Source organism: Haemaphysalis longicornis, unplaced genomic scaffold (assembly GCF_048455015.1).
Source record: "Haemaphysalis longicornis isolate Haplotype H1 unplaced genomic scaffold, Haemaphysalis longicornis Haplotype H1 scaffold_11, whole genome shotgun sequence".
In the NCBI taxonomy this organism is placed as follows: domain Eukaryota; kingdom Metazoa; phylum Arthropoda; class Arachnida; order Ixodida; family Ixodidae; genus Haemaphysalis; species Haemaphysalis longicornis.
The window spans coordinates 100,877,585-100,905,186 of NW_027526214.1; the positions used below are offsets into that span (position 1 = coordinate 100,877,585).

The 27,602-nt window shown below is 45.2% G+C and overlaps 1 pseudogene; it reads left to right on the top strand.

Annotated features, from left to right (window-relative positions):
- The window catches only part of LOC144160732 (uncharacterized), a 129,604-nt pseudogene that overhangs the window by 68,244 nt on the left and 33,758 nt on the right, over positions 1 to 27,602 (top strand).

The following is a 27,602-nucleotide window of genomic DNA, read 5'->3' on the forward strand; positions in this document are numbered from 1 at the left end:
TGTTGTCACAATGCCTAACCATCACCTTTATTGGTAGTTGGCTCTCATCATCAAAAACAAAAGACGCCAAAGAAATGCATACGAAACGATGAATTTTGTTTACATAAGAGTAATGCTTTCGTTAGATACGTCGAAATCGGGGCTTTACTCTGCTTTCTTATTATCTTCCCGCTTGCGGAAGAGACAGCACCAAGCGTACCGATCCTGGTAGTTTTTGTCACAACCCTCGTTCTTTTCTTGATGACTCATTTTGTTTGGAGCCTTATTCATCTAGCGACATTTGGAAATGGAAATAGCACCATTGGCAAATAAATTTGTAGTTGAAGTAGAACCCACACTAGGTTGTTTACACAGTCGCTTTCCGGCGCGTTTCAACTGTTTAAGTGTCATTTAAAAACAGGTATCTTACAACTGTTCCAGGTAAAACTTGTTTGTACTTTGTTTGGCGTTTGACTTGGGCACTTGGTGATCAGACGTGTTTTCTCGAACTTCGGCGTTAGCGTTTCCTTCGTGCACTAATCAAGACAAATTATACAAGACACCAAATGTGCCGCCATCTTGTAACGTATTACCCAAATGCGTTTCCTCTCTTGAACTTTCGAATGGGCCTCTAAATGGTGGCGCTAGTTTTTGAAAACAAATACTTAAACGTACATGCCTAAAACGCTTTATGTACTTTGCATGTGGCATCGGCAGTATTTCGTAATTTATACTCTCTTGTCAGGACCCTAATGATATCGTCATGACGAGGGTGACTGAATATAACGTTAGTCACAGTTGCGAAGCAGTAATTTTTGTGTTTTTCTTGGGAGTGAATTTCGACCATCCTTTTTAGAAATGATCTGATAAGGTTTCTTCCTAAATGTGTGTATTGCGCCATATATATTAAACTAGAGAAAAACATATCCCGATAAGACATGTGCTGTAGATGTTTCTTCTGAGCATCACCTATTTTAAGCAGAGTGCTTTGGAATCACAAAAGGTCTCTTTATGGGTACTTCCTGCAAAAAAACACCGGGAATTTTGTACTCACGTTGAGGTGCAAATGCCTTTCTTTGAAACTACCCACTTATGCTGTAATGATATTCAGTATGAGTAAACGTAAAGCACACAACTAAATGCAAAACGCAAATGCAGACGGAGGGTAACGCCAAAACGGCCAAGTGGCCTCGGGAGCCGGTAACACCAGTCGATTTTGTTTGATGTTGTTGCTAGCAAAATATTTTTAAAAGTCATATTATAACACCTTTTTTTGCCGTTTATACAAACCTTGGAAACGCAGCACAAGATAACCAGATTTAAAATGCTATTAGCTGAATTATTTTGGAGCCATTTCTTTTCGGTATTTTCAAAAGAACTATGTCTTCGCGTTGCTGCAATTTTTGCTGAAAACAGCTATTTATAAAAATTTGGACACGCTTCGTGACGGCTGTGGCGAGGTAACAGAAGGGGTAGGTTTTTCAGCAGGGTACAAAGATATACTCACCGGATTCATAACCTGTGAAATAAGATACATTATCTTCTATGTACCTGACCTAAAAACCCCTGTATTAATGTGGGGACTCTATAACTTACCAAAATTGATCCCGCGGGCTTTATTGTAAGATACCAAAATAGAGGGGAAGCCTCATTTTTTTTGGAACAGAGTGCTTGCCTTCCAACACAGGCTTTTGCAGAAATTGGGTATAGACACAGGACAATAGGATGGCACTGTTCAAAACAAAGTTTCTAATGCCACACGTTGCGTTGACAGTTGTGGATTTGAAAAAGCTGAAAGGAAAGCACAGAAAACAAAAATATATACGGTAGTTTGGAGAGTAAGCGATTTAGCAATGTACATTGAAGCTTTCTTCTAAACAAAAACGCGAGTTAAAAATGCGACCTGCGAACAATACCATTAAACAACCTGGCAAAACATGCAGAATACTTTTAGGCACGTCATAGTTTGCTAAATTTTAGGGTTTTTCCTAAATCATAAGTATGCATAAAAAACACCATAGATTCTATGAATAAAATTACGCTATATTCTGGAATGGAAACGTGGCGCAAAATGTGGTTCACCCGGCACAACGCGCATTCAAGGTACGTTTAATAATCGATTAAGGAAATGTGTTAAATGCATTGGCAATTGGGGCGCAATTATTTTCAAACATTTCCTAGAGTCATGTTTTTGTCCATCAGCGTTCACATGGCGAACATTTCTACAATTACCAGCTCTGGTAAGCATTTGCTTGATTTCAGCAATGGTCACGAATATTACACCTTTTGTACCGGGTACCACAAAAAGGAGAGATTGAACATTAATGCCCAAACAAATATTCTTGAATATTGGCCATCGCATTTTTTAAGAAGTATGTATAGTTTGTGCACTCAGTCTCTACTGACAAGGTTGTGCATAATAAATATTAGCAGCTATGTTCACGCTAGAGTTGAGTGTTTCCAGGTATGCTGATTCCAGCAACAATATCAAAACTAACGAACGTGCCATTGTCGACCAGTTTTCTCTCTACAGCCACTCCCACTACCTCAGTAGGCTGCCAAACAATATATTCAGGCGATGTATAAATGAAGTAAGAGTGTCGGCATTGCCGCCTGCAAATATCCTGGAAACACTGTTCTTTGTGCAGTCTAAGCGTTTATTAAAAAGAACACTTAAGATATATTTGACACAATAATTTAAAATGGCCTGACAACACCACGATAATATCGAGGCTTTGAGCCGATCAGGATATCTTTAGTCGCAATAAAATACCATTTGGAATAACCAAGTGAAGCTCGAGAAAACACTAACGGGAACTTGAATAATGCCTATACTGTGCCGCTTTACGCTGCATGTATGGTTATCTGTGCACCTGTACAACTAACTCAGTCCGATAGCCATTCAACAAAAGCAAGTCAAAGATATTCGGTAGTCGTTTTCAATTAGGAACCTAACGAGCGAACATGTTTGTAGGCAGTTAAGTAAAGGTTAATGAAGTCGCCGTCCGGAAAAGTCTGTACAATTACGTGTACCGAGTTCGATGGGCAGTTTCCTTTGTTCGCATAGTTTTTCGTTCAGTCGCACCACATGTCAAGCTCGGGGGATGTCAGTTTATTTTGTAAAACGAGTGGTAAACCGTTACTCCGGCTGGAGTCTTTATTGCACTTTTAGACCATCTTTTCTCGCTGTTGAGCGCGTCCAGACTGGGAAGCCAAGAGGCAAATAAGTCGACGGCATACCCCTACTTTGCGCAACATCCTTCAACTCTTGCCATGGTTATTTCATCCCGTCTGCGCCTAGCCCTTCAGAAAGTGGCCAGTGCAATTATGTATCGCTTCTGCCCGCTGAGGCACCCTAGTGGAAAATTTGTGTTAGTCAAAGTAATAGCGGGAACGTTAGATTCAGGTGAAAGGCTGTCTCTGAGGTTGTACATTCTTCTGCGCTATGATAGTACAATTTCATTCAAAAATATTACTGCCGATACTTTACGTAAGGTATCGCAGCCTAACGAGGAAAGCTCCTTTCAGTTTGCAATGCAGCGGAATATCGGGATAGTGAACAAGAAATACCGCGAATGGAGAATTGAGATATTGCCGCCAATACTGCATTATGTTTGTTTACTTGTATTGTGTTTTGCCATTCGGCTGCACCCGGATGTTAGCGGTGTTGAAAGTTAACTGCGCGTTTTGTCATCTCTCAGTTTGAGTAGGACGAGTGTTTCGCTAGGTCGTGAGTAGACTAGAATAACCTTTTATCACCAGTGTTCCCGATGTAATTCGACAATTGGACAAACAATGCGGGCGAAATAAAAACACTGGCAGAGAAGACACTACGTCATTCAATTTGTCGACGCTCGCTTGCGGACGTCACTTTGTTGACTGTTGCTCACCTTGGTATATTACTTCAGTTTTTAGGGGTTCACACGTGCACTCCAAGACACTTACTTTTCCTTCAAGACAGCTGCGTCTTGTCTGGGTAGGTGATATCGGGTAGAGATACATGTATTTTAAACCCTCCTAAATTCGTCTCCCCAAATTGAAGGATATGCCGTCGTGACGGTGCCATGTGCAATGCAACAACAATGTCAAGTGATGCCAGCAGCAGTGGCATTCTGCCGGGAGTCATGATCATTTCACGGGTCACCTACGGAAGATCCTCTGGAATGGCTCGAACATGTCGACAGTGTCCGGACATTTACCCGATGAGATGACGAGGAAAGACTAAGGCAAGTGTTTGAATATCCTGTAAATTTTGTAGAATGTTTGTTCAAGAACCACGACAGTAGGCTGTCAACATGGCAGTTAATAAAGACGGAGCTTTCGCAAATGTTCACGACTATGGTTCGGAAGAAATGGGCCGAGTTGCTGCTACATCACGCATGCAGCAACCCTATAAAAACCGGTCAGTGTTCGTTGAGGAGATGAAGTTACTTGTTGGGCGTATGGACCCAGAAATTTTCCGAAGAAATGAGCTTAGCTTCCTGATGCGAGAGGTAAAGCAAGAGCTCTTCGCCTGTCCTTTCCGTAAACCCCCGAAGATGGCGTCCGATTTTGCTTCTGAGGCGGCCGCGAAGGAACAGATGCATGTACTTCGAACGAGGAAGTGCGACTGCCCAATGGATGCGGTGCCTGTGGAGACGATCGGTGCCGGGGGTCTGTTTTGATATACTGCGGAAGACCATCCGACGAGTAGTCAGAGAGGAACTGCGGGAACGCCTCTCTGCGACGTCGCAGCCCCAAGTGGCCTCCCACGCCAACGTGATCCCACAAGTTCAACACATTATGGGAAATTCTACGGCGTCGCAATCACCCCGTCAGCCACAAGCTACGGCCTACGCGGATGCCTTTCTGTGAACCCGCCCAACTCCAAATCATCGTCAGGCGGCCCCGTTGTACTAGCATCCACTGTCTCCAGTCCGACCACCTGTAGTTCAAACGCAGACGCTGAGCAAGACGCACGTAAGGCGAACTACTGATAACCCCCAGCTGTGCTTCCACTGTGGAGATGCCGACAATGTATATCGGGGGTGCCCCTACAAGAGGCTAAGTTAGCGAGGGTTCTCCGTCGACGTACCACGACCCCTACACGGCCAGCGCCCTGCTGAAATCGAAGAATACCTGGCAAAAAACAACCTCTGAACAGCGCGCTTCAACCGATCGCCGTTGCCCAACGCATACTGATCGCCAAGCCATAAAAGCAACGCAGACATCACGCGTGGGAGATACCTCAGCCAACGTAGCTTAACCTAAAAGTGCCAACCTTCGGAGGTGAAGTTGGACAATGGCATAACACCGCAAACACTGCCACAGCGCAAGGCCCACTTAAGACAGTCATGATTCACGACGTGCCTTTAGCAAGAATACCCGATATAACCCTCACATGACTAACGAACGCGACAACACCGCACCGCGCAACGCGTAACCGACGTGAAGAAGCCTGCCATTGAGGAGGCCACGAAAACGACGACTCATGGTGCCCGACTGTCAACGCCCACAAGCCTAGGAACGAAACCACCACGCACCCACCACTCGAGAAAGAGAGAGTCAGAATTCCAGCTCACTACAGACAGCTTTGATGTAGTCGCCCTTATTGACACTGGCTTCGGCAACTCAATATTTAGCCGAGCATTCGCGTCTATGCTAACAAAAGTTACGGCCAGATGGGACAGTGAGCACTTACGCACAGCAGGAGGCCATCTCCTAACCCCAAGTCGATCTTTCCAATCATATGCAACCACAGACAGCACAAGGTACCCTTCTGTGTTCGTCATTTGGCTAGGTGCTCCGGCGTGCGTTTCTTGGAATCAGTGTTTTGACAAATGGCGCAATATTTGACCTGCACACCAACTCAATAACTGATTTCCTCTCTTCACTGCATGACGTTAGAACAGAACATCGCACACCTGCGGCTGTAAGAATCGCGGATGATAGGGCCACCTTTCCAACACGCACAATCTTGAAGAACAACTTCTACTCTGAAGATGCGGTCTGTAACGATCTTGGTAACGTAGAGGGTGACCATAGTTTACTTCTCAACCACGGGATGCCCGTCGCAAGAGGCATTGGGCACTTGAAGCGAAGACTATACCCCGTTTTGGTCATAACACCAAGCTCCCAAGAAAACGGCGCGTTCTTCAGAGTCGCTGTGGAGAGCAAGGCAGCTGCCAAGAAGCGTGCCGAGCCCGAGTATCTCGTCATGAACGACTACATCGGAGGACGTACGTCACCGAGCAAGGGCCATGAAACGCTGCGCACCTGCATTCTGCCTCAAATATTCCGTCCTTGTAAAGCAAAATCTCCACCCCTCAGCGAGAACGAATTTTCTTTTTAACCCACAAACCTTCCTGATAAACGTTTGGAAGCGTAGATGACGACTGGTTTTCCGGACATTTCGGCACCGGCCGCGACATTGGAGAAATCAAAGCCAAGTACTTCTGTCCCCGTCTGACTTCCGAGGTCTCACACTATGGTCTCAGCTGCCCTGACTTCAAACCATTAAAAACCCCGGCGATGAGCCGCGCAAAGCTAGTGCAGCCGAGCGTCGTCCTATTGAGGCCCTTCCAGCATATTGCAAGGAACCTTCTGGGTACGTTCTGTACGTCACGATCTGAGAACAAGTGGAATGTTGTTGCGACAGACTACATGACGTACTACGCAGAGACCGCCGCTTTTAATAGGAGAACTGCACAAGAAGTCGCAGTTTTTAACCATGTTGTGCTGTGACATGGAGCCTCGAAACAACTAATCATGGACCGTGGGGCAGATTTCATTCTTGAGAATATGGAAAGCGTCCTACGCAACTGCTACACAGGTGATCAGAGAACGACGGCGCATCGCCACGAAACTAGCGGACTAACGGAAGGCCTGAACACGCCGATGGCGAATATTGTGTCAATGTACGTCGCTGTTTTACACGAGACTTAGAACGATGTCGTTCCTAATGTCACGTTTCCGAACAACGCTATCCAGGAAACAACGTAGGTGACTCCGTTCGAGGTTGTTTGGGGAAGGCGGCCGACAAAAATTCTCGATATGGGCGGCGTCCATAACGATGACCTCAACGCGGACTTTCAAGCACTCCTACAGTGTGCACCGAAAACCCGACAGCTTGGTCGAGTTCGTACAATGGACCAGTAGCTGGGTCTCAGCACCAAGGCCGAGATCCTGAGTAATATGAGATTGCCAGGTAATCTTGCGTGGGATTGGCCCCCGAGTCGACGACGCCGACTCAGTGAGATGCTCCGTCGATGGTACTTCGGATCCTACAATTTTCAGCGACGCGTTGTATAACTTATTTACGAAGTTGCCCGTATGGAAATTTCGGCACATAACGACGTCACACGCACCCAGAAGTAGTCCACGTGGTTGCCCTGAAGCCTTAATACGCAATATCATGGATCGTTTTGTTCTTTTTACTCTCGCGTTATTTTAGCATCTGGTCGATGCACTCTTACATAGCGGGTAATACCGCAAATCCTGCATTGTACTTGCGTACTTGTATTTTGTTTGGCGATTCTTCCTCCCCCAGTTGCTACCTGTGTTCAAATTGAAGCGCGTTTGATCCTCTTCCTTTAACGCAGCACGGGTTATTTGGTTTGACTGGGAGAGTCTTTCGCCCTCTCTTCACAAGGCTCGAAATATTCACCTTTGATCTATATTTTTCTTTATCCAATTCGACGGTTATAAAAACAATCACGCCGAAAGATAAATACTCGAAGAGCAGACGCCGCAGCATTCGATTCGCTGACACTCGCCTCCCAACGTCATTATGTTGAGTGCTGCTTCTACATCATGGTTTTTGGAGTTTTTGGGAGAGAACAAGTTCCTATCAATAAACTTGTAGCCCCCTAAAGACACCTGCGTAGCCTTTCTCTATATGAGAATATTTTTGTGACCACCAAGACCTCTATTAATGTATTCGCCCCATAGTTGCTATTGTAAACTCAGTTGTCTCGCAATAGCGAGGAATTTCTCTGCTTCCACACCGTGTTTCTCAAACTCACACAGCCCGGCACTATTTGCTTTAGGTCTAATAACTGTAACGTACCACCAGGTAGGGACGTAACCCGATCTTCACTTCATCTTTGTGTTTAGAGGTGATTTATTCTAGTGTACTCTAGCAGGCCGTTATTACGCGAGCGGCAAAATGGGGTCTAGGCGCCCCAAAGGTGAGCCTTATCAGCATTAAAAGAGACACTGACTAAAATGTAAAATAAAACTCAAAGTTAAAGGCATCACCTATGTTTACCTCCCAAACATGAAAGACGAGAAGCACACGTCACTGATCCTTGGGCAGTGCGTGGCGAAGAGAAAACGAGTCTATACTAACGCCCAAACAGAGGCCGGTAAAAAGTCATTTGTTGCAAACGTACAGTGTGTAACATTTGACTGTTGAGGATTGGTTCTAATGAAGGCAACGACGCATCAATGAGGGCACCTACCTGATTTCCCGCTCAATATAATCCAAACGCCAATGAATATAATCCCAGCGCCAGTGAATATAACTACACTACAAATTCGGGTCACTACAAATTCGGGCTCACTGTATTTTCATCCAAGTTAGATGAACTAGGTTATATCACCAGGTTAGCCGATGACCTAAGAACTGCGGAACATAATAGTCACGCGACTAACCAGCACTCTTTCCTAATTACTATACTGAATCCAAGGAGGGTGTCATGGGCATGAATTATAGCATTTTAAGTGCTCACTTTCTCCAAATTTTAGGGGAAACTGCCAGAATGCCTATCTCTCGAAACCCAATACAGGACCGCAAGCAGGACAGGTGGCGATGCGGGCGCCATTCAACAGCCCCACGCGGAATCATATCGCAAAAATGGTCCTGACATGCCCTGGCGTGTATGCGTAGAGGACGCGTGTTTCCGTTTTGTGGAAAGGGGCAACCTCTTGTTACCGTAATGATGTTAGTCATACGAAACTCACACTTCTAGGCAGAAATTATGTCCGGGCGACACACGTTCTGTATAATTAAAACCCTAATATAGGCACCTAATTTATTATTCGTTAGTCATTGCTTTGGTTAAAAGTCATGTTGATGTAACCTGGGCTTGTGAGGTACCAAATTAAAGGTCTCGACAAGTGGAATCCCGTGGAACAAATAAAAATAGCATCCCGGTTGTAGTCCTAACATAGTCGCGTGAGCCCTAGATTGGATTAAAAGTTAAAGTGATGCACTAGGGCTTCTGAGGTATCAAATTAAAGGTCTCGCTGACGGGTATCACGTGGGACAAATTTAAAATCGCTTCATACTTATAGTCAGAAACATAGTCACGTGAGTCATAGATTTGGTTAAAAGTCGAAGTGATGTCACTAGGGCTTGTGAGGTACCAAATTCAAGGTCTCCATGAGGAGAATGACGTAGCACAAATTAAAAATTGCTTCCTGGTTATAGTCATGAGATTGTCACGTGAGTCATAGAATATGATAAACCTCATTGTGATGCCACTAGAGCTTGTGTAATATCAAGTTAAAGGTCTCGATGAGGGGAGTCAGGCGTCAGAAATAAAAAATTGCTTCCTGTTGACGTGATATAGTCACATTGGGTTGAAAATCAAAGTGATGCCGCTAGGGCTTGTGAGGTTTCAGTTTCAGTTTCAGTTTATTTGCATTTCTTACATAGCACAAAGAATATGCAGGGAGAGGGGACGGAAAGCTGATGCTATATCAGCTTGACGGGGTCCCATCTCCCCTTACAAGGCAGTGAGCTAGGCAGAGTGCAGCTCTTAATGGAATGAAAAACACTTGTTTGGCAGAGTAACAGTCTGTGTAACGTTACTGAAAACAGCAATGATAGAAAACCTCAACTACAGGAATGCAGAAAAAAACACGATAACTTGCATTTTTCTAAAAAAAATACTGCAGTGACACAATTTAGGAGAGAAAGAAAGAAATCAAGTATGCAAAAAAAAAGAAAAATCAAGTAGCCCAAAATATTGAAACATAATACAACAATATAATGTACGAAATGCGAACCGTGTCATGTTCAACGAGGAATAATGTGACAGCAGCCTACGACTCAGTCAAGTAAAGCTATGAATTGGAAATGAAAAACCGAGCAAAAACACAACAAAATTAGAGCACATACATTTCTTCACGTGTCACTACGCTCTTAACCACAATGTTTATGTACAATTCAAGAATGGCAATTTATAAATTAATGCTTTAATGCGGATATGGAAATACTGTCTATGTTAAAACTTTCAACAATCATGTCATTTAATAGTCGCGATATACGGTTACCAATGTTATCTAGCCCATGATTGGTTCTAGAGAAAGGAACCGCCAAAGTGGCTTTATTTGGAAATGTATATCCTGTATCAGGAACCTTTCTCAGGTTGCATAGTGACAGAAATGCGGTATTATTACTTTTTAAGTTCCTTTTATAACTAGCCAGCAACATGAAATTGTACGATTGGGGGACAGGTACGATACTAAGGGAATTATAATAATCGTGTAGTGACACATCGTAGGAAACGTTTGCAACATTTCTAAGCGCTTTCTTTTGAATATAGAATATGCTGTTTATATTATTCTTCGATGTTGTGCCCCAAACCAAACCACAGTAATTGATTCTGGAAGAGAAAAGCGCGTTGTAAACCATAAGTTTTACTTTTATGGGCAAAATATGACGAAATTTGCACAGAATACCAGACATCTTTGCCAGACTGCTCAGTACCCGCTTTACCTGCGTATTCCATAGTAAGTGCTGGTTAAAAATAACGCCTAAAGTTTTGACTTCCGAAGCTACTTCAATCCTATCATTACCACTATGCAGGATAAAATTGTAGTCAACATGTTTCTGATAAGGTAAACATACTATTAATTTGCAAGCAATTAACAGTACTCCAGCGGTTTAGTTTTTCTAGCGTACAATTCGCACTAACATACAGTTCTTTGGGGTTATCAGATTGTACAAAAAGGCTTGTGTCATCGGCGTAAATTATGAAGGAAGTTTGATCCGTTATGTTTACAATATCGTTAATGTATAAATGAAATAATATTGGTCCAAGTGTGCTTCCTTGAGGGACTCCAGCAGTCAGAGTTTTGAAACTAGAGAAGAAAGTAGCCATTTTGATACACTGTTTTCTGTCAGTTAGGTACGAATTCAAAAGTTTCAGTGCAACACCACGAAATCCATAATACTCCAATTTTTCTGAGAGGGTGCGGTGGTTTATTGTGTCGAATGCTTTTGAGAAGTCGACAAAAATGCCCACAATTAGTTTCTTGCTTTCAAAGGATTTAATAATAATATCTTTTTGCGTTAATAGGGCAAGCTCTGTAGACATTCCCTTACGGAAGCCAAATTGACCTGGGGATAATATGGAATGCTTTTCGCAGAAAGATATAATTCTTGCAGGTATGACCTTTTCTAACGCTTTTGAAAATATTGGGAGTATAGAAATCGGTCTATAATTCGGTATCAAACTAAAGCTCGAGATGAGTGAAACTACGTTGGACAATTTAAAGATTGCTTCATCATTTTAACTATGAGATAGTCACGTGAGCCACAGATAACATTAAAATCAATCTGATGCCACTAGGACCTGTGATGTATCACAATAAAGGTCTCGATGAGGGGAGTCACGAAGGAAAAATACTAAATTGCTTCCAGCTTGTAGTCTTGCGATAGTCCTGTGAGTCATAAATTGGGTTAAATGTGAAAGGTATTTCACTGGGGCTTGTGAGGTATCAAACTAAAGGTCTCCATGGGTGGAATCACCTGGGAGAAAAAAAGATAGCTTCCCGGTTGAAGTCATGAGATAGTCACGTGAGGCCTAAATAGGGTTAACAGTCAAAGTTACGCCACTAGGTCTTGTGAGGTATCAAACTAAATTTCTCGATAAGGGTAGTCACGTGGGACAAATTCAAAATTGCTTCCTGGATAGAGTCAGGAGATAGTCACGTGAGTTAATTATTACCTTAAAAATCGATGTGATGCCACTAGAACTTGTGAGGCATCAAATTAAAGGTCTCTATGAGCGAAGTCACCAGGGACAATTTAAAAAATGCTTCCTGCTATAGTCATAAGAAAGTCACGTCATTCACAAAATGGGTTAACTCAAAGTGATGCCACAAGGGCTTCTCGGGTATCTCATGATTATCTCATGACTATAACAGGGAAGCAATGTCTAAATTACCCACGTGATTTTCCTTATTAAAATCCTTAATTTGATACCTCACAAGCACTAGCAGCATCACGTTGACATTTAACCACATATGTGACTCACGCGACTATCTCATGACTATAACCCCGAAGCAATTTTTAATTTGTCCAACTTGACTCCTCTCATCGGATCATTTAATGTGATAGCTCACAAGCCATAGTGGCATCGCACTGACTTTTAATCTAACACTCCCGTGACCATGTGACTCATATACCTATGAAAAGATTTTTCGTTTTTACAACGTGATTGCACTCATCGACACCTTAAATTTCATACCTCACAAGACCTATTGGCATAACTTTAACTTTCAACCGAATCCATGACACACGTTACTATGTCAAAACTATAACCAGGAAGCAATTTTTATTTGCCTCACATGATTAACCTCATCGAGGCCTTTGTTTTGATAACTAACAAGCCTTAGTGGCATCACTTCGACTTTTTTCCTGATTTAGGACTCCCGTTACTATCTCATGACTATAACCAGGAAGGAATTTATAATTTATTCCACGTGATTCATTTCATCGATACCTTTATTTGATACCTCCCAAGCCATATTGGCATCACTTTGACTTTTGACCAAATCACTGACGTGACTATCTCATGACTCTAACTAGGCGGCGATGTTTAATTTGTCCCACGTGATTCCAACAATCGAAGCCTTTAATTGGATGTCCTACAAGCCCTAATGATACCACTTTTACTCTTAACCCAATCTATGACTCACGTGACTATCTCGTGCCTATAACCAGAAACCAATTTTTTATTTGTCTCATGTCACTCCAGTTATTAATTTACCTCACAAGCCCTAGTAGCATCATATTGACTTTCAATGTAATCCATGATTCACGTGACTATCTCATGACTATAACGAGGAAGCAATTTCCAATTTGTCCCACGTGACTCACCTCAACGAGACCTTCAGTTTGAAACCTCATAAGCCCACGTGGTGTCAGTGACTTTTAACCCAATCTATGACTCACGTGACTACCTCCTAATTATAACCAGGAAAAAATTCCTCATTTGTCCCAAGTAAATCCCATCTTCGAGAGTTTTAATTTAATACCACACAAGCCCTAGTGGCGTCACATTGACTTTTAACATCATCAATGACTCACGTGACTATATCATGACTATAAAAACGAAGCAACTTTTAAATTTCCCAACGTGATTCCCCTCATCGAGACCTTTGATTTGGTACCTGACAAGACCTAGTGGACATATTCACATGATCAATCAGGTGATACAGAAATGCGGTGAGTATACTGAACTCCTCTATATAGCATTCATAGATTATGAGAAAAAATTTCACTTGGTCGAACCCCTAGCAGTCATTCAGGCATTACGGAAACCGGGGGTAGATGAGCATTATGTAATAATACTACAGGATATATACAATGGGTCCACAGCTACCATCAGTCTTCATAAGGAGAGCATTAAAGTATTTATAAGGAAGCGCCTCGGAGAAGGAGACCCAAACTCTCTAATGCTATTCACAGCATGTTTACAAGTAGTATTCAACAGGTTGGATTGGGAACAAGTGGCCGTTAGGGTTAATAGAGAATACCTCAGTAACCTTAAATTTGCAGATGTCGTTGCCTTGCTAAGTTACTCGGGGGACGAACAGCAAAGCATGCTTTCTGCACTAGACGAACAGAGTAGAACCGTGGGCGTGAAAGTAATATGCAGAAAACCAAAGTACTAATCAATAATCTCGGGACAGCACAGCAGTTTGGGATACACGGCCAGGTAGTGGAAGTGGTAAGGTAATATACCTACTTAGGTCAAGTTGTAACACCGTATCCCAACCATGAGGCAGACATAATTAGAAGGATCAGAATGGGGTGGCGTGCATTTGGCAGACATTCTCAGATAATAAATAGCAGCCTACCATTGTCCCTGAAGAAGAAAGTGTATGACAGCTGCATCTTACCAGTACTCACCTACGGGGCAGAAACTTCGAGGCTCACTAAGAGGGTTCAGCCAAACCTGAGAACGACTCAGCGGGTCATGGAGCGGAAAATGATAGGTGTAACAGTATGGGACAAGAAAAGAGTGGAGTTGGTCAGGGTAGAAGCACGTGTTAAGGACATATTAGTAGAAATGATAGGAAATGGACGTGACCAGGTCATGTATTTGGAAGGCAAGATAACCGTTGGTCATTAAGGGTAACAGATTGGATCCCTAGGGAAGGCAAGCGTTGCAGGGTGTGCTAGAAATTTAGATGGGCAGATTAGATCAAGAAGTTTGCGGGAATAAATTGGTCACGGTAAACACAGGACCGGGGAAATGGGAGAATAAAACGAGAGGCCTTTGCCCTGCAGTGGGCATTGATAGGCTGGTGATGATGATGATGAAGAGCTAGTGACGTCACAATGACTTTTTACTCAATATGTGAATCACGAGACTATATGATGACTATAACAAGCAATTTTAAATTTGTGCTACGTGTTTCGCCTCATCGAGCCCTTTATTATAACGAAACAGCCCATATCATGTGCGCACGTTATTCGTTATGCATTTCCGGGTGTGTAGAGCTACACTCGTTTACAACCTGCCTTAGCGTTTGTAGTTTACGCGATACTAACGATATGGCGCCAAGGAAGCTGCAGAAGGCGGACAAACTTGCTGTGTGTCCAGTTGTGACAACAATACGCTACGAGACCGGCATGTTTCATTGCACAAGTTTCCAAAGGACAAGAACCTAAAAAGGAATGGGTTTGCCGGATAAATCGCCAGGGTCGTGTTGGGCGATTCGCTTTGTGTTGGGAGCCGCCCGAGCATCACAGGATATGTGGAGTCCATTTCAACGCGAGCAGAAGCAAATGTTACATGGACCATATGCGACCATTTTTCCACACCGGGTCCTCTCCGTGAGGTGTCCTCCGGTAGAGACAGGTAAGCCTAGCATTATAACGTAAATTATGCTTTTAATATGTTTTTTCCTAGCTGCCCCGAAGTGAATGAACCGTCGCCCTCCTAAGCGCCTGTGCCGCTTCCGGGCATCAAAGACGAACTAGTGATATGCAGCACTGTCGAGATACTCCTGTCAGCTCAGAGTAATCAACAGACGTTTTGTAACAAATTTTCGCACAAAGGGCGTAACAGGGCGATAAAGCAATACTTTCGCTCCAGCAGGCAGTGATGCGGTTTTCCAACGGCAGCGACTGCCTGCAGCCCGTTTCCTGCAGCATTGGAGGAGCGGAGTTTCTGCTGTTGGGAGTTCGGCATTTCGACTATTTCTTTTAGGTGCCTCATTGTGGAAATATTATTTTCAACTTTTAAGGTGTGGTATACTTCCTGTGTGGAAACAAAGGAAACAGCTCGTCATAGCTGACCAAGGATTCTTGATCGAAGATGTGCTCCGGGAACTTGGCGTAAAATTGAACAGACCCTGCATGATTAATGGTCGGCGTCAACTGACACAAGCGGAGGAAACACGCACACGGCAGATATCCAACCTGAGGAGACACGTTGAGCGAGTTATTCGACAAGTGAAAAACTTCAGAATACTGTGGTATGTTTTTCCAAATGCGATGGCTGACAAGCCAAACTAGATACGGAAAATTTGTTGTTACCTGAACAACTTCCCACATGAACCACTTCTCAATCGATAAGTAAGCAAAATGTCAACTATGCGTGTTTTGTATAGGAGCCATATGAACAGTTGTACCTTTTTGGTCTGTATTTGTTAGTTTTTCTACCGGAATAAAAATGTACATGTCTTTTATTGTAATGATACCATACTAACTGCCTCATCTTTTTTCGACTGAAATAAACATTTCTTTTTTGATATTTATACACAGTCGAAAACAGCAAAAGAGCTGAGGATTGCACAATAAGACTTGCCACCTCTTGGGTAACAGTACTTAAAAGAAATACAGACATGTGTAGCATGAATCGATGGTATACACACTGCAACTCACCCAAAATGAAGCAGTTTGTTGAAGAAATGCGGGCTGTGGTAATAATGCTGAAGTTTGAAAAAGGGAGTCATCAAAACAGCTGTCCAGGATAGTAGGTGTTCTGCATGCATCACACAATGTTAATCACCGTAGCTGCACCATCAACAAATGCCGCCTCCAGAGGCGCGGTCGCGCACGGCACGGCTTGGCACAGAAGAGCTACGCGAAGAGCGGCGCGGGCAGCCGCGGCGGCTGCTGCTGCGGTGCTTACAGTTCCCAGGTTGCCTTGCGGCCGCCGTTTGGGGGCGCGCGCAACTTTCCGGAAAGGTCTATTCATGACTCACGTGACTATCTCATGACTCTAACTACGAAGAAATTTTTAAATTGTCCTACGTAATACACCTGATTGAGACCTTTATTTGGTACCTCACAAGCCCTAGTGCCGTTACACTGACTTTTCACCCATTTTGTGAATCACGTGGCTATCTCATGGCTATAACCACGAAGCAATTTTCTATTTGCACTACGTGATTCTTCTCATCGACACCTTTAATTTGATACCTCACGAGCTCTACTGCCATCAATTTGACTTTTAACCCAATCTAGGGCTCACGTGACTGTGTCATGGCGACAATTGAGAAGCGATTTTTTTTATTTGTCCCACGTGATTCCACTTATTGAGATGTTTAATCTGATAACTCACAAGCCCTAGTATAATATCTTTGACATTTAACCCAATCTATGGCACACGTGACTACCGCATGGCTACAAGCAGGAAGCAATTTTCGATTTCTCCCACGTGATGCCCATTATCGAGACCTTTAATTTGGTACCTCACAAGCGCTGGTTACTTTAATATTACTTTTAACCAAATCAATGAGTAACGAATAATGAATTAGGTGCCTGTATTAGATAAATAATTGAACCTAATGCGTGTAATTGAGACCTAATTTCTGACAAAAAAATGTGAGTTTCGTAGGAGTAACATCATCACGGTAACGAGAGGTTGCCCCTTTAAACAACGCGGAAACACGCGTCCTCCCCGTGTACACGCCAGCGAATGTGCCGACAATTTTTGCGATTTTATTCCGCTGGTGGCGCTGTTGAATGGCGCCTGCAGCGCAACGTGTCCCACTTTCGGGCCCGCTTTGCGTTTCGAGAGTTGGGCATTCTGGCAATTTCCCGTAAAATTATGAGACAGTGGCCAATTTAAATGCAATAATTCATACCAAGACACCGTCCTCAGATTCAGTAAAATAATTATGTAATAATGCTGGTTAGTCACGTGATTGTTTTGTTGCGAATTTCTTAGGTCATCGGCTAACATGGTCACGTAACCTAGTCCATCTAACTTGGATGAAAATATACTGCGCTGGATTTGTAGTGGTTGCCAAGAAAATTACAAAGCCTGGGTCTTGGATTATATTTGTTGGCGCCTAGATTATATTGGTTGCACCTTGATTATATTCACTGGCGCAGGGATTATATTCACTGGCGTGTGGATTATGTTAAGGGGGAAATTCTGTAGTTATAGCTCAGGAAGACCAAAGTTTTTTTCCTATTGAAAAAGCTTTTGTCATCATTCTGTTTGGCTATTGATTGTAGTGCACGTTTACAGTCCACCAGTGCGTCAGGCATGAAACGATAAATGTTGGCGTATTTAGGCTGACTTTCTGAAGCTGTAAAAGAGACACTGCTTAAAGCACCATGAAACTCAAAGTTCAAGGCATCACCGACGTTGAGCTGCCAAATATAGAATACCGGCAGCACACGTTTTTGCTGGTTGGGCAGCGGAGTTGCAAACACGAGAAATCCAGGCTATAATATAGCCAACACTAGTGCCGGGGAAAAGTCATTTCTTACGCATGTACACAGTTAAGTTATTTTGTTGAAGGTGGGTTTTAATGCAGATAATATTGCATCTATGACAATATCTTGTTAGGCATCAGCCGGACCAATGTTTTTATGTAGAAGAGGACATTGTATGTATAAAAAAGTCTAGACCTCTGCGCTGTCTTCCTAGGTTGGATTAGCAGCGGCAGGGGCAGGCTAATCAGGCGCCATTTCGCACTCCGCCACCACTATTATTACCCACTAGCTGTGGGGTGCATACAACGTGGTTTCCACCACAAAATGTAATCACTATCGACTTTCAAGTTGCTAAAACAAGAAGGTAAACATGGTTATGGTTTTATTGAGAAATAGGCGAACCTTGAAAATAAAATGTATAAGCATATCATAAATGTCATTTGGAGGCATGAAGAATGGCAAGTTGTAGAACAACATGTCCTGAAGAAATGTTAAAAACAGACTGCATTGGATATTGAACAGCTGGGACGCTAGTAGCATGAATATTTACATAACATTTATGGCATTCTGAGATCTGTTGAAACAAAAGTACATGGCTTTTTTTGCCGGTTTCTTAGTTTTGATCTTGGCAACTTTGTTACCATGTGCTGTAATGGTGTTAATTTTTTTTGTGTTACATAACTTGTTGATTTGTGTAAAAATGGTAAGTTGTTTTGTATAATGCTGGTGTTCGTGCGGTATCAGCAGCAGGTATGTAATTTAAAAATCAGGAATCCATTCTTTTCTTGCAGCGTGCTTAGCGATATATTACGGTTATCTTTCGTGTTTTGGCTGTTGCAAAAAATGCTCCTTTCATGATCGATTAAATTTTGTGTGTTATGCCAATGAGCGAGGCGTGCGGTTATGTCAAGCTTACTTCTTGCAGGTTTTTTTTTAGATTTTATGTATCACGCAAATGACTTACAATAAAGTTCTACAGTTGTCCCTTAAAATAATCTCAGCTGCGACAAGTCTTTTTCACTTGGTGAGGGCTGGTGGCTAATGGTCTTGTGAGCGTTTGCTGTGCGGGTGTATGAATTTCTCGAAAAATGTTTTGTGCATAATGTAGGGTGTTCACCTAACCCTAACCGAAAATTAATCCCCGAGAGCGACACGTTGTGGCATTGTCTTGCAACAGTTCACAGTCCCGCAGGTGTAGTTTGAGATAGAAGCCTCCTCTTTCTCTCGGCGTAGAGAATCCCAACACCATAAAATTGCGTTTTTTGTTAATGATGACACTGTGCTTACAAAAAACAGCATCGACAGTCCTAGGGATTGCACAGGTGTGCCTGGTGCTTCTCTTGACGGTGTATGGGACCAACTTCCAAGGAAGTGTGCGTAGAAGGGCATTTTAGTACGTCGCCGATTCGAGTCAATGGCGGCACAAGATTTTTGTAGTGTAGGAAAGAGAGCCGTGGGCTAGGTGAGGCGCTGTGGCTCTCCTACATTTTTTGGGGTGCGCAAAGCCCGGCCTAACTGAAGTGGGAGCGGCGATGGCATGCGAACGCCCAGGTGCTCGGTCATGTTCGATCCATTCTCCCTTGTGGCGCGTGGCTCTGCTGACGTCGGCCGGACAAGCACCGCTGATGATGATGGTGGGATGATGCAGATGATAGTGGCGCTGCTAGAAGATGAAGTGCGCGCTACTACATGGCTCCCCACCTAGTGCAGGGCGCGTTAAAATGAGTGTGGTAGCATGTACGATGTAGAGTGCGCAAAGCCTATGTACAGGTATGTACAACACGAGCACTGAGGGAGGTTTGGCCACATTCGAGTTAACACATCAGTGCAGGTCGGTCGGGTGAGAATCTTGGGCGTAGACAGACCTCCGGTGGCCTAGCTTGGGAGTGGCGTAGGGGACGCAGACTGCAACGTCCGTCTTCTGATGCGAAATCAAACTGGCGCACCCAGAGGCACAAGAGAGGTCGGGAAGAGCTCGAGTGCCTCGTGGGGTTCACAAAGCGGTCCCAGGGGCTGGACAGAGAAGCCTTGCGTGCGTTGGACAGCAGCGTCAAGCAACCAGTTGTTTTGTTGCACGGCGCACCCCAACGTGTACGGCGTAAGTGCTGCGGTCGACCCCATGGTCGTCTAAGAGTAGGCGGTTTAGGGGCCCTGGAGCATCGTGGTGTGTTGAAGGGACGCTTCTGATGACGTGTGAAAACCGGCGAGTCACGTAGCATGGTGGTGAATGCCCTGCTAAGTCCAACGAGCCGTCGTCGATGTGGGCGGGCGAAATGGCATTTCCAGGTAGGTTGCGACGTTCGCGCAGTCGTTGAAGGTTCGGATCTATGTGGAGCGACCATTCGGGCACCAGTTTCACGTTGTTTGTGCGGTCGCATGTAGCTGCGATTGGTCGGACAAGAAAACGGGTGGTCGTCTGGCGAATGACCTGGCGAGAGTGCATAGAGAGGAGAAATACGAATGGGGTCTTCCCGGTTATTACTCAGCGGTGCCGTCCGAGCTTCGTGCGTCGCACGTTTTGGCGCGTCTACCATCGCTCGCTCAGGGTTGGCTAGCCAACATGGTTCGTGGTTGTCGGGAAGGTCACGCGGATGCGCTGCTGCAGGTGAAACCGCGTTGGAGTCTACACCAGCTGTGGATGGTATTCGTGTAGGCGAATAAGGCGGAAGGGAGGTCGCCGCCACGATAGTGGGTGGCACACCGGTGCCTGCCCATAGGGTGCTACGGTGCCTGCCCATAGCAGCGGGCGAGACGGGGGGTGGTCGGCGGGCACCCGTGATGTCGTTCGTCGCCGGTCCTCTCGTGAAAGGTGCGGCTGGTGCGCTGGAAATGGAGAGCAGGGTGTCGGTTTTGGTGACAGACGACGTCGCCGTGCTGAGTGGCATGGATGGTACCATGTGTGGAAGCCGTGCGGGTACCTTGTGTGCTGCAAGCGGCGGCGGGTCGTCTCGATAGCCGTAGTTCTCGATCCCGGCCGCCCGAAGGTCGGCTGTACGTCTTGTCGTCGTAGGTGTGGCTGCAGCGCTGGCGGAGGAGTCTGCGATAGCGACAATCGTGGCAGGAAACGACGCCGATGGTGCAGAAGGTACGATGTGCGGCGGCGAAGCGTGCATGAACCGCGCGGGTACCTTATCTGCTGCAGGCCGAAAGCAGTCATCCCCGAAGCCGTAGTGTGCGAGCACGGCAGCGCGGAGGTCATCGTAGGGTGTTTCGCTGGCCGGTAGTAGGGCGAGAAAGCAGCGGAGCTCGAGGAGAAGCGTCTTCCAAAGGATGGAGTGCTTCAGAGGCTGTACACTGACGTGGTTGAGGCATAGGGTTGCCTCGAACTTTAAGAACCATCCTCTGAGGTGCCGTCGCTTGAACACTCGTATCGGTGGGTCCCCCCACGTCGCCATGTTGGTGTGCTGCTGGCCGGGTATAAGGCGCGGATCCCCACTTCTAGGAAAGGCAGCCGTTGACTAGGGGGCTCTCCTACATTTCTTGGGTTGCGCAAGGACCGGCCGTAACTGGAGTGAAAGCGGCGATGGCATGCGACCTCCCAGGTGCTCGGTCGTGTTCGATCCGTTCTATCTCGTGAAGCGTGGCACTGCCGACGTCGGCCGGGCAAGCCCCGCTGATGATGATGGCGGGATGATGCAGATGATAGTGGCGCGGCTAGAAGATGAGGTGCGCGCCACTACAGTAGAAATTTATTTACACCGCTCATAGCAACGCTGTTCCTGGATAAACAGAACTTGCTTTTTTGGCGCCTAAGTTACCTCGTCGGTTACTGTAGCGACAACAAAGAGCTTGAACCGGAAGCTGCTCGCCTGGTTTATTTCTTTTAGACGGAATTGAAAAATAACTGGTATAAATTGACTGTGTGACGCTCCTAAATGTGCTATATCTAACACCTCCTTATTTGCCTTTGCCTAAGATACTACAACGGTTTGTATGCCGCTTTAGCCTGCTTGTCCCATAATTGAAACTGGAACGGCGCGTGCAATCTAGCAGGAGCCGCATCGAGTCGCGCCATATGAATGTAATGTTATGGTCAACGTCGTGAAAGATATGTTGCAAAAAGATGTCATACGAAAGCGCCCTATTTGCGACTATGAAGCTTACCTTTTCCAGGTGAAATAACAGTTTTTGGCGCCTTTGCATGGATTACAGCTGCTTCAATTAAACGTGAAAAGAATACGTATACCGTTTCCTTGAGTTGACAATGTAATTGGCTGCCGTCATTAGGCGTCCCAATTGTCGTCTGTAGACATTCCATTCGGATGCCGTTAAATCACGATGAAAGCAGCGAAGAAAAGCTGAAAATGACATTTGTCACATGTCGCGATCTTCTTCAATTGGGCAGTGGAACGGAGCGGCCACCACAATGGTCTCATTCAACCACTTTTTGCTGTTCGTCCAGTTATTCGCAGTCACCGTCACGAGCTCGCCGGACTGCGTGGAACAACATGCGCCCGGCACGCCATACGGCAGGTGCCCTCCCCTGCCCGAACAGAGCCGTTGCCCGGTGCCACTTGAACCTCCCGTTCCGGTGACCCCTCCCGCTGACATCAAGCCAACTGCATCGACATCGTCAAGCCACCCAAAAAGCTATAAATACAGCCAGCCTTGCACCGCGCATCTCAGTGGGCAGTGGAACGGAGCAGTCGCCACAATGGTCTCATACAACCACTTTTTGTATTTTGTCCAGGTTGGTCCCTCCCAAGATTATAACGCTAAGCGATCTAGTAACTATTGTCTGCTGCTCCTTCCATGCCCACTTGTGTTGCTTCATATTATCTCAGATTGTTTTCTCGTTGCAAAGGAACTTCTTATTTGTGGGGATATTGAACAGAACCCTTGTCCGAATAGCGAAGTATTAGCCGCCATCAGCAAACTAACCGCACACTTGGTGTGCGTCATGACAACTTGCAGAAGTCTATTAACGAAGTTAAAGAAAACCAGTTGCTACTTGATTCCAAAGTAAAAGATTTACCCGCTCGATTAACTGTACTTGAACATAAGGTTATTTATCTCGAGAGCGTTCCAGACAATACACACATGCAAGGTGTTGTAACGGCTGCCGTGCGACACGAAAGTGCCGCTCTCAGTTCACGGCTTGGTGACTTCGAGGATCACTCTCGTAGGGAGAACATAATTTTTTAAAGGGCTATTAGATTCTGACTCAGAAACCTGGGCTGAGTCTGAGCTAAAACTCCGTGAAATCCTGTCTGCGTCCCTTAAACTGGGACTTCTTAATGAAGCCATCTCCCGTGCACACAGGCTTGGAACTTTTGGACACAACAAATGTCGACCTGTTATTGCTCGCTTTAGTTCTTTCAAACCAAGAGAAAGTGTCTTTGCTACGAAATCGATGCTTCGTAGCAACCCCGTGTCAGTTAGCGAATATTTCTGCAAGGCCACGAGCAACATCCACAAAAAGCTTTTCAATTTGGCGAAAAGCACTGGGCAGCCATATTACCTCAAGTATAACAAAATACTAATTAACAAGAAAGCCTGCCTGTATTGTCCGGTAACCGATCGTGTAACTCAGGCTGGGCCTATTTATGACAACTCCGTACACGTTGTCCCCGAAGAAAGCAATGCAGGAAGCGCAGGGGCCTGCCAGTGGAGGATTACGAAACTTGGGGGCCCGGAGCCACTGTGTCCTTGCGGCCTCAATGAAGATGATGATGATGATGACAATTACGCTTTATTAGGCCTAATTTTTCGGGGCCCATGTTATGCTGTGCGATCAGTGATAAATTATACATAATTTTACGGTTTCTGAAAACAAATTTCTTGGCTTGATGTCTAGTATTATATAACGAATTTTATCAGGCGGAAAGTTTAGTATTGTTCCATAAATGGTCCATTACAAATTCGCAAATATTCGATGTGCCTCGTCGGCCTGCAAATGTCATTGAACAGAAGAGTATTCTCTTATAAGAGGCCCATTTTATTAAAGGTTTAAGGTTGTAGTTTTATACGTATAAAAATCAACATGACAAATGTATTGTCGGGCGTTGTAGTGAGTAAAGTATTTTTAGGATGTGCGGCGTCGGTCTGGAACCAAATGCCCGGTCTGTGGATGATTTGGCAGGGTGCTCGAATGGAGATGGTGTTGAAAGTTTCGGAGATTGTGACCAGTGTGACGAATTCGAGAGGTTGTTGATATGATTAAGGAAAGTGAATAATATATATCTATATATTTATATATATTAACAAAGCGGAGTACATGAGTAATAAAATAAGAACTTCAAAACACCAGTTAGACTCCAGCTGTAAATGCGTGAACACCCCTTGAGCGCCCCAAACTCAAACTCTTCTCTCTCGCATGATCCTAGAGTATACAAACCACGGTGTAAGCAATAACTACTCTTACACCGTGAAATAAACCGTTCAAGTGACAACAACCGGGACTCGTTTCCAGCAGCAAGATCCGTCAAATCATCCATAACACAGCTGTATCCATAAATGAAGCCATAAAGAGAAAACACTAGTTTACTTCTTTCAAAGGATTGGCTCGTTAGAATTGTACTGACACCACTTTTAACGTAAACATCGCTCAAATAAGCTACATAACTAGAAAATTAGGGAATGGACATGCGACGCACTAGCTCATTTTCTGCAACAAAACCTGTGATGCCATACCAGCCAGCTCTGCGATCGGCGGAGGGCGGCAGAAGCAAACGCAAAGTAAGCAGAGATTATAAGCTTTCCGAACGAGCTGTTTGCGCTTAAATTTAGGGCACATTATTTTAAAGCCGTAATAATGGTGGGGAAAACAGTGGAAGTTACGAAATCACATGTAAACATAGAAGTACCGATACGTACTGGTGTTCGTACTGCGCGCACTATGCTTAGCTACACTGCACTACGGAACTTTGGGGTTGTCTAAGATGACACTGGCCGATTGACAAAAGCAACGGTGTCTTAGGTTACCACATTTGTCTTGTGAGAACAATGTTTCACGAAACGATTCTTTTCTCTCTGAACAAGAACAAGGCAGATTTATATACGGTAAAAACAAACTAAAGGCCGAAAACGGCTTGCCACGTTATGGTGGCGTCATCTAGGTTCACTAATGGTCAACAAGTCTTCCCAATCGGCTGCAGAACGGTAGGTTCCGGTGATGTCATTGCAGACCACGAAAACGCACTATTACGGGGGAAATCAAAATTTTATCCTAATGATATTTGTCAGTGAATAAAGCATTGTTTGCATTGGGACAAACGCTGGGGGCATTAAAACACAGAATTTCTTGCAAATAACAGAAATTTTTATATTTATTTATGGCTCCTTTAACTTCCGATGCCACCCTCAATCTGCCTAGCTTCAACGCTCGGGACCCCAGGTCTCACGGGACACTCTAGCTCGAATGCGCCGCCACGAAACTTCTTCATGTTAAAACCTCGGCATTCCCACAATGTTCCTACAGTTCTCCACCTGCATATATGAGAGGGCTCAAAGTCCGCGAAGGGAGCTGTCACTCGCAGGCATCTGCCAAACAGTTGGCCGCCATGGCTTACTGGCCAAAATCATGTAGGTTACCCGCGCAGACGAGAAAGCACGCTGCGGTTAGAACACGCGCCGCCTGTGAAGGAGGTTGGGGGGTGGCGCAGAAGTGCAGCGCAACTCAACCTTCCTATCGCAGCACGATTACCACAAATACGATAAGGAGAAAAATGAAGCTTTTTTGGCTAGATAGCGGTGCGTTTCGTGCATGGGTTTGCGGAAGGCCGCCGAGCATTCAGGGGCAATAAACTTATGTTGCGTTGCTGTGATGGTCTAGATAGTCGGCAAGCCGCTGCACATTGGCGGGTCCCCTTTTGGTTAGAGAGTGTCAGGTGAGTGCGAGAGATGGCATCAGACAACAGTTTAATAGGGGTAGAATGTCTCTGCTCACTCCCGCGCTGCTGCTCCCGTTGGTGCCGCGCAACGGTTACAGCAGCCACTACTTCGTAGTCGATCGTTCGGGTCATCGTTCGGACGTCACTGACAGTGATACCACGATGAAGTTTCTCGCCTAGAACCGGGACCTACGACGGAGGCAGGTTGGGGTCAACCTCTCACTTTCCAGGCCTCAGCACGTCTGCCTCGTTCACTGTTTTTCCCGCGCTACTTCGGGGGTTCCTCTCCTCCTGCCGCGGTGCACAAGCGGGACCAGACCTGCGGATCGCCCTTTGTTGTGAGCCCTCCTCCGGCTTATGTCAAAGCGAAAAGCACCCACGGGTACAAACAGTTTACCGTCCCCGAGTCGCGGCACATTTCCGTTTCCAAGACGGCATCGAAGGTGTCGCACGCAGGATGGGTTTTTAAGTGGACGCAGCTTTCATGGTCCCGAAAGGAAACAGACGTTGTTGTTCTTTGTCTCGTGACCACGCCTGAGCTCTTCACACCGCCTAGGCCTTCTGATTACCCAGCTCTAGGGAAGCCGCTGGGGTGGAGCTGGCCCGACGGCCTCGCCGTCTACACGGAGTCGCGCCTCAAGGAATACGCTACAAATGGAGCCGCGCGGACGCGTAGCTTCCGCAACGCTTGTCCTTCGGACAGCCTGCACAAATTACACCACAGAAGGGTGGGTTGAAGCGGAACGACGACGCGAGTGGCCTACTCAACCTTTGAACATTCAAAAATCCATTCGCTCACCATTGGCGCAGGTGCAAGTGCATTCCAGCATACAAAAATACACAAGATGTGCGCAGATCAAGCAGCAAATGACAATGAGAACTCCTCGAGGCATTTCGCATCGGCTAAAAAGGCGACGGCTGTGTCAGCGTCCCTTTCGAGGTATTGTTCAAAACAGAAGTATTGCTCCTGAATCGCAGATTAACGAGCACGAGTATAAAATGAATGAGGCTTCTCCTTTTTTCTGTTATGCTTGAGGGTTTTTTCCTTTGCGTCCAATCGATTGTTGAACCCCCAATCACCCAAATCGCGAACGAAGAACGAAGCCGTGCGACGAATTTTCGCGCACTACGTGAACTGGTGGTTTATGCGATAAAGGCACACTATTGTACTCCTGCCGGCCCATCTCACAAGGTTAGGTCTGCCCGCTTGCTAACTCACTCACTCAGTCACTCACTCACTCACTCACTCACTCACTCACTCACTCACTCACTCACTCACTCGCTCCTTCACTCACTCACTCTCTCAGTCACTCACTCACTCACTCACTCACTTACTCACTCACTCACTCACTCACTCACTCACTCACTCACTCACTCACTCACTCACTCACTCACTCACTCGCTCCTTCACTCACTCACTCTCTCAGTCACTCACTCACTCACTCACTCACTCACTCACTCACTCACTCACTCACTCACTCACTCACTCACTCGCTCCCTCACTCACTATCTCATTGTTTAGTTTGCAAGTTCGGTACAGGAAGAGTTACGTATAAATATTACAGCAATGGAAACGATATCTTCTGCTTTATCATTTTGAGAAGATCACTTGCGATTGTGTCATAGAAAGTGCAACAGTTCAGGTAGTGCTAACAAACTGAATCAATTGAGCGCGAAATATCGAGTCCCTATCAATCGCTCTATGCTATTTAAATTTCACAGCTTTATGAAACGGGTCATCACTAGGTTTATGAAACAGGTAGTCACCGCAATGAACTGTCAAGCGCTATAAATTGAAAATTCTTAGAACCTGTGTACGAAGATATCTGACCTCCTAGGGCGATTCTTAAGTTGTCAAGAATTACATTTAAAGTTCCTCGGTTTAAAACATT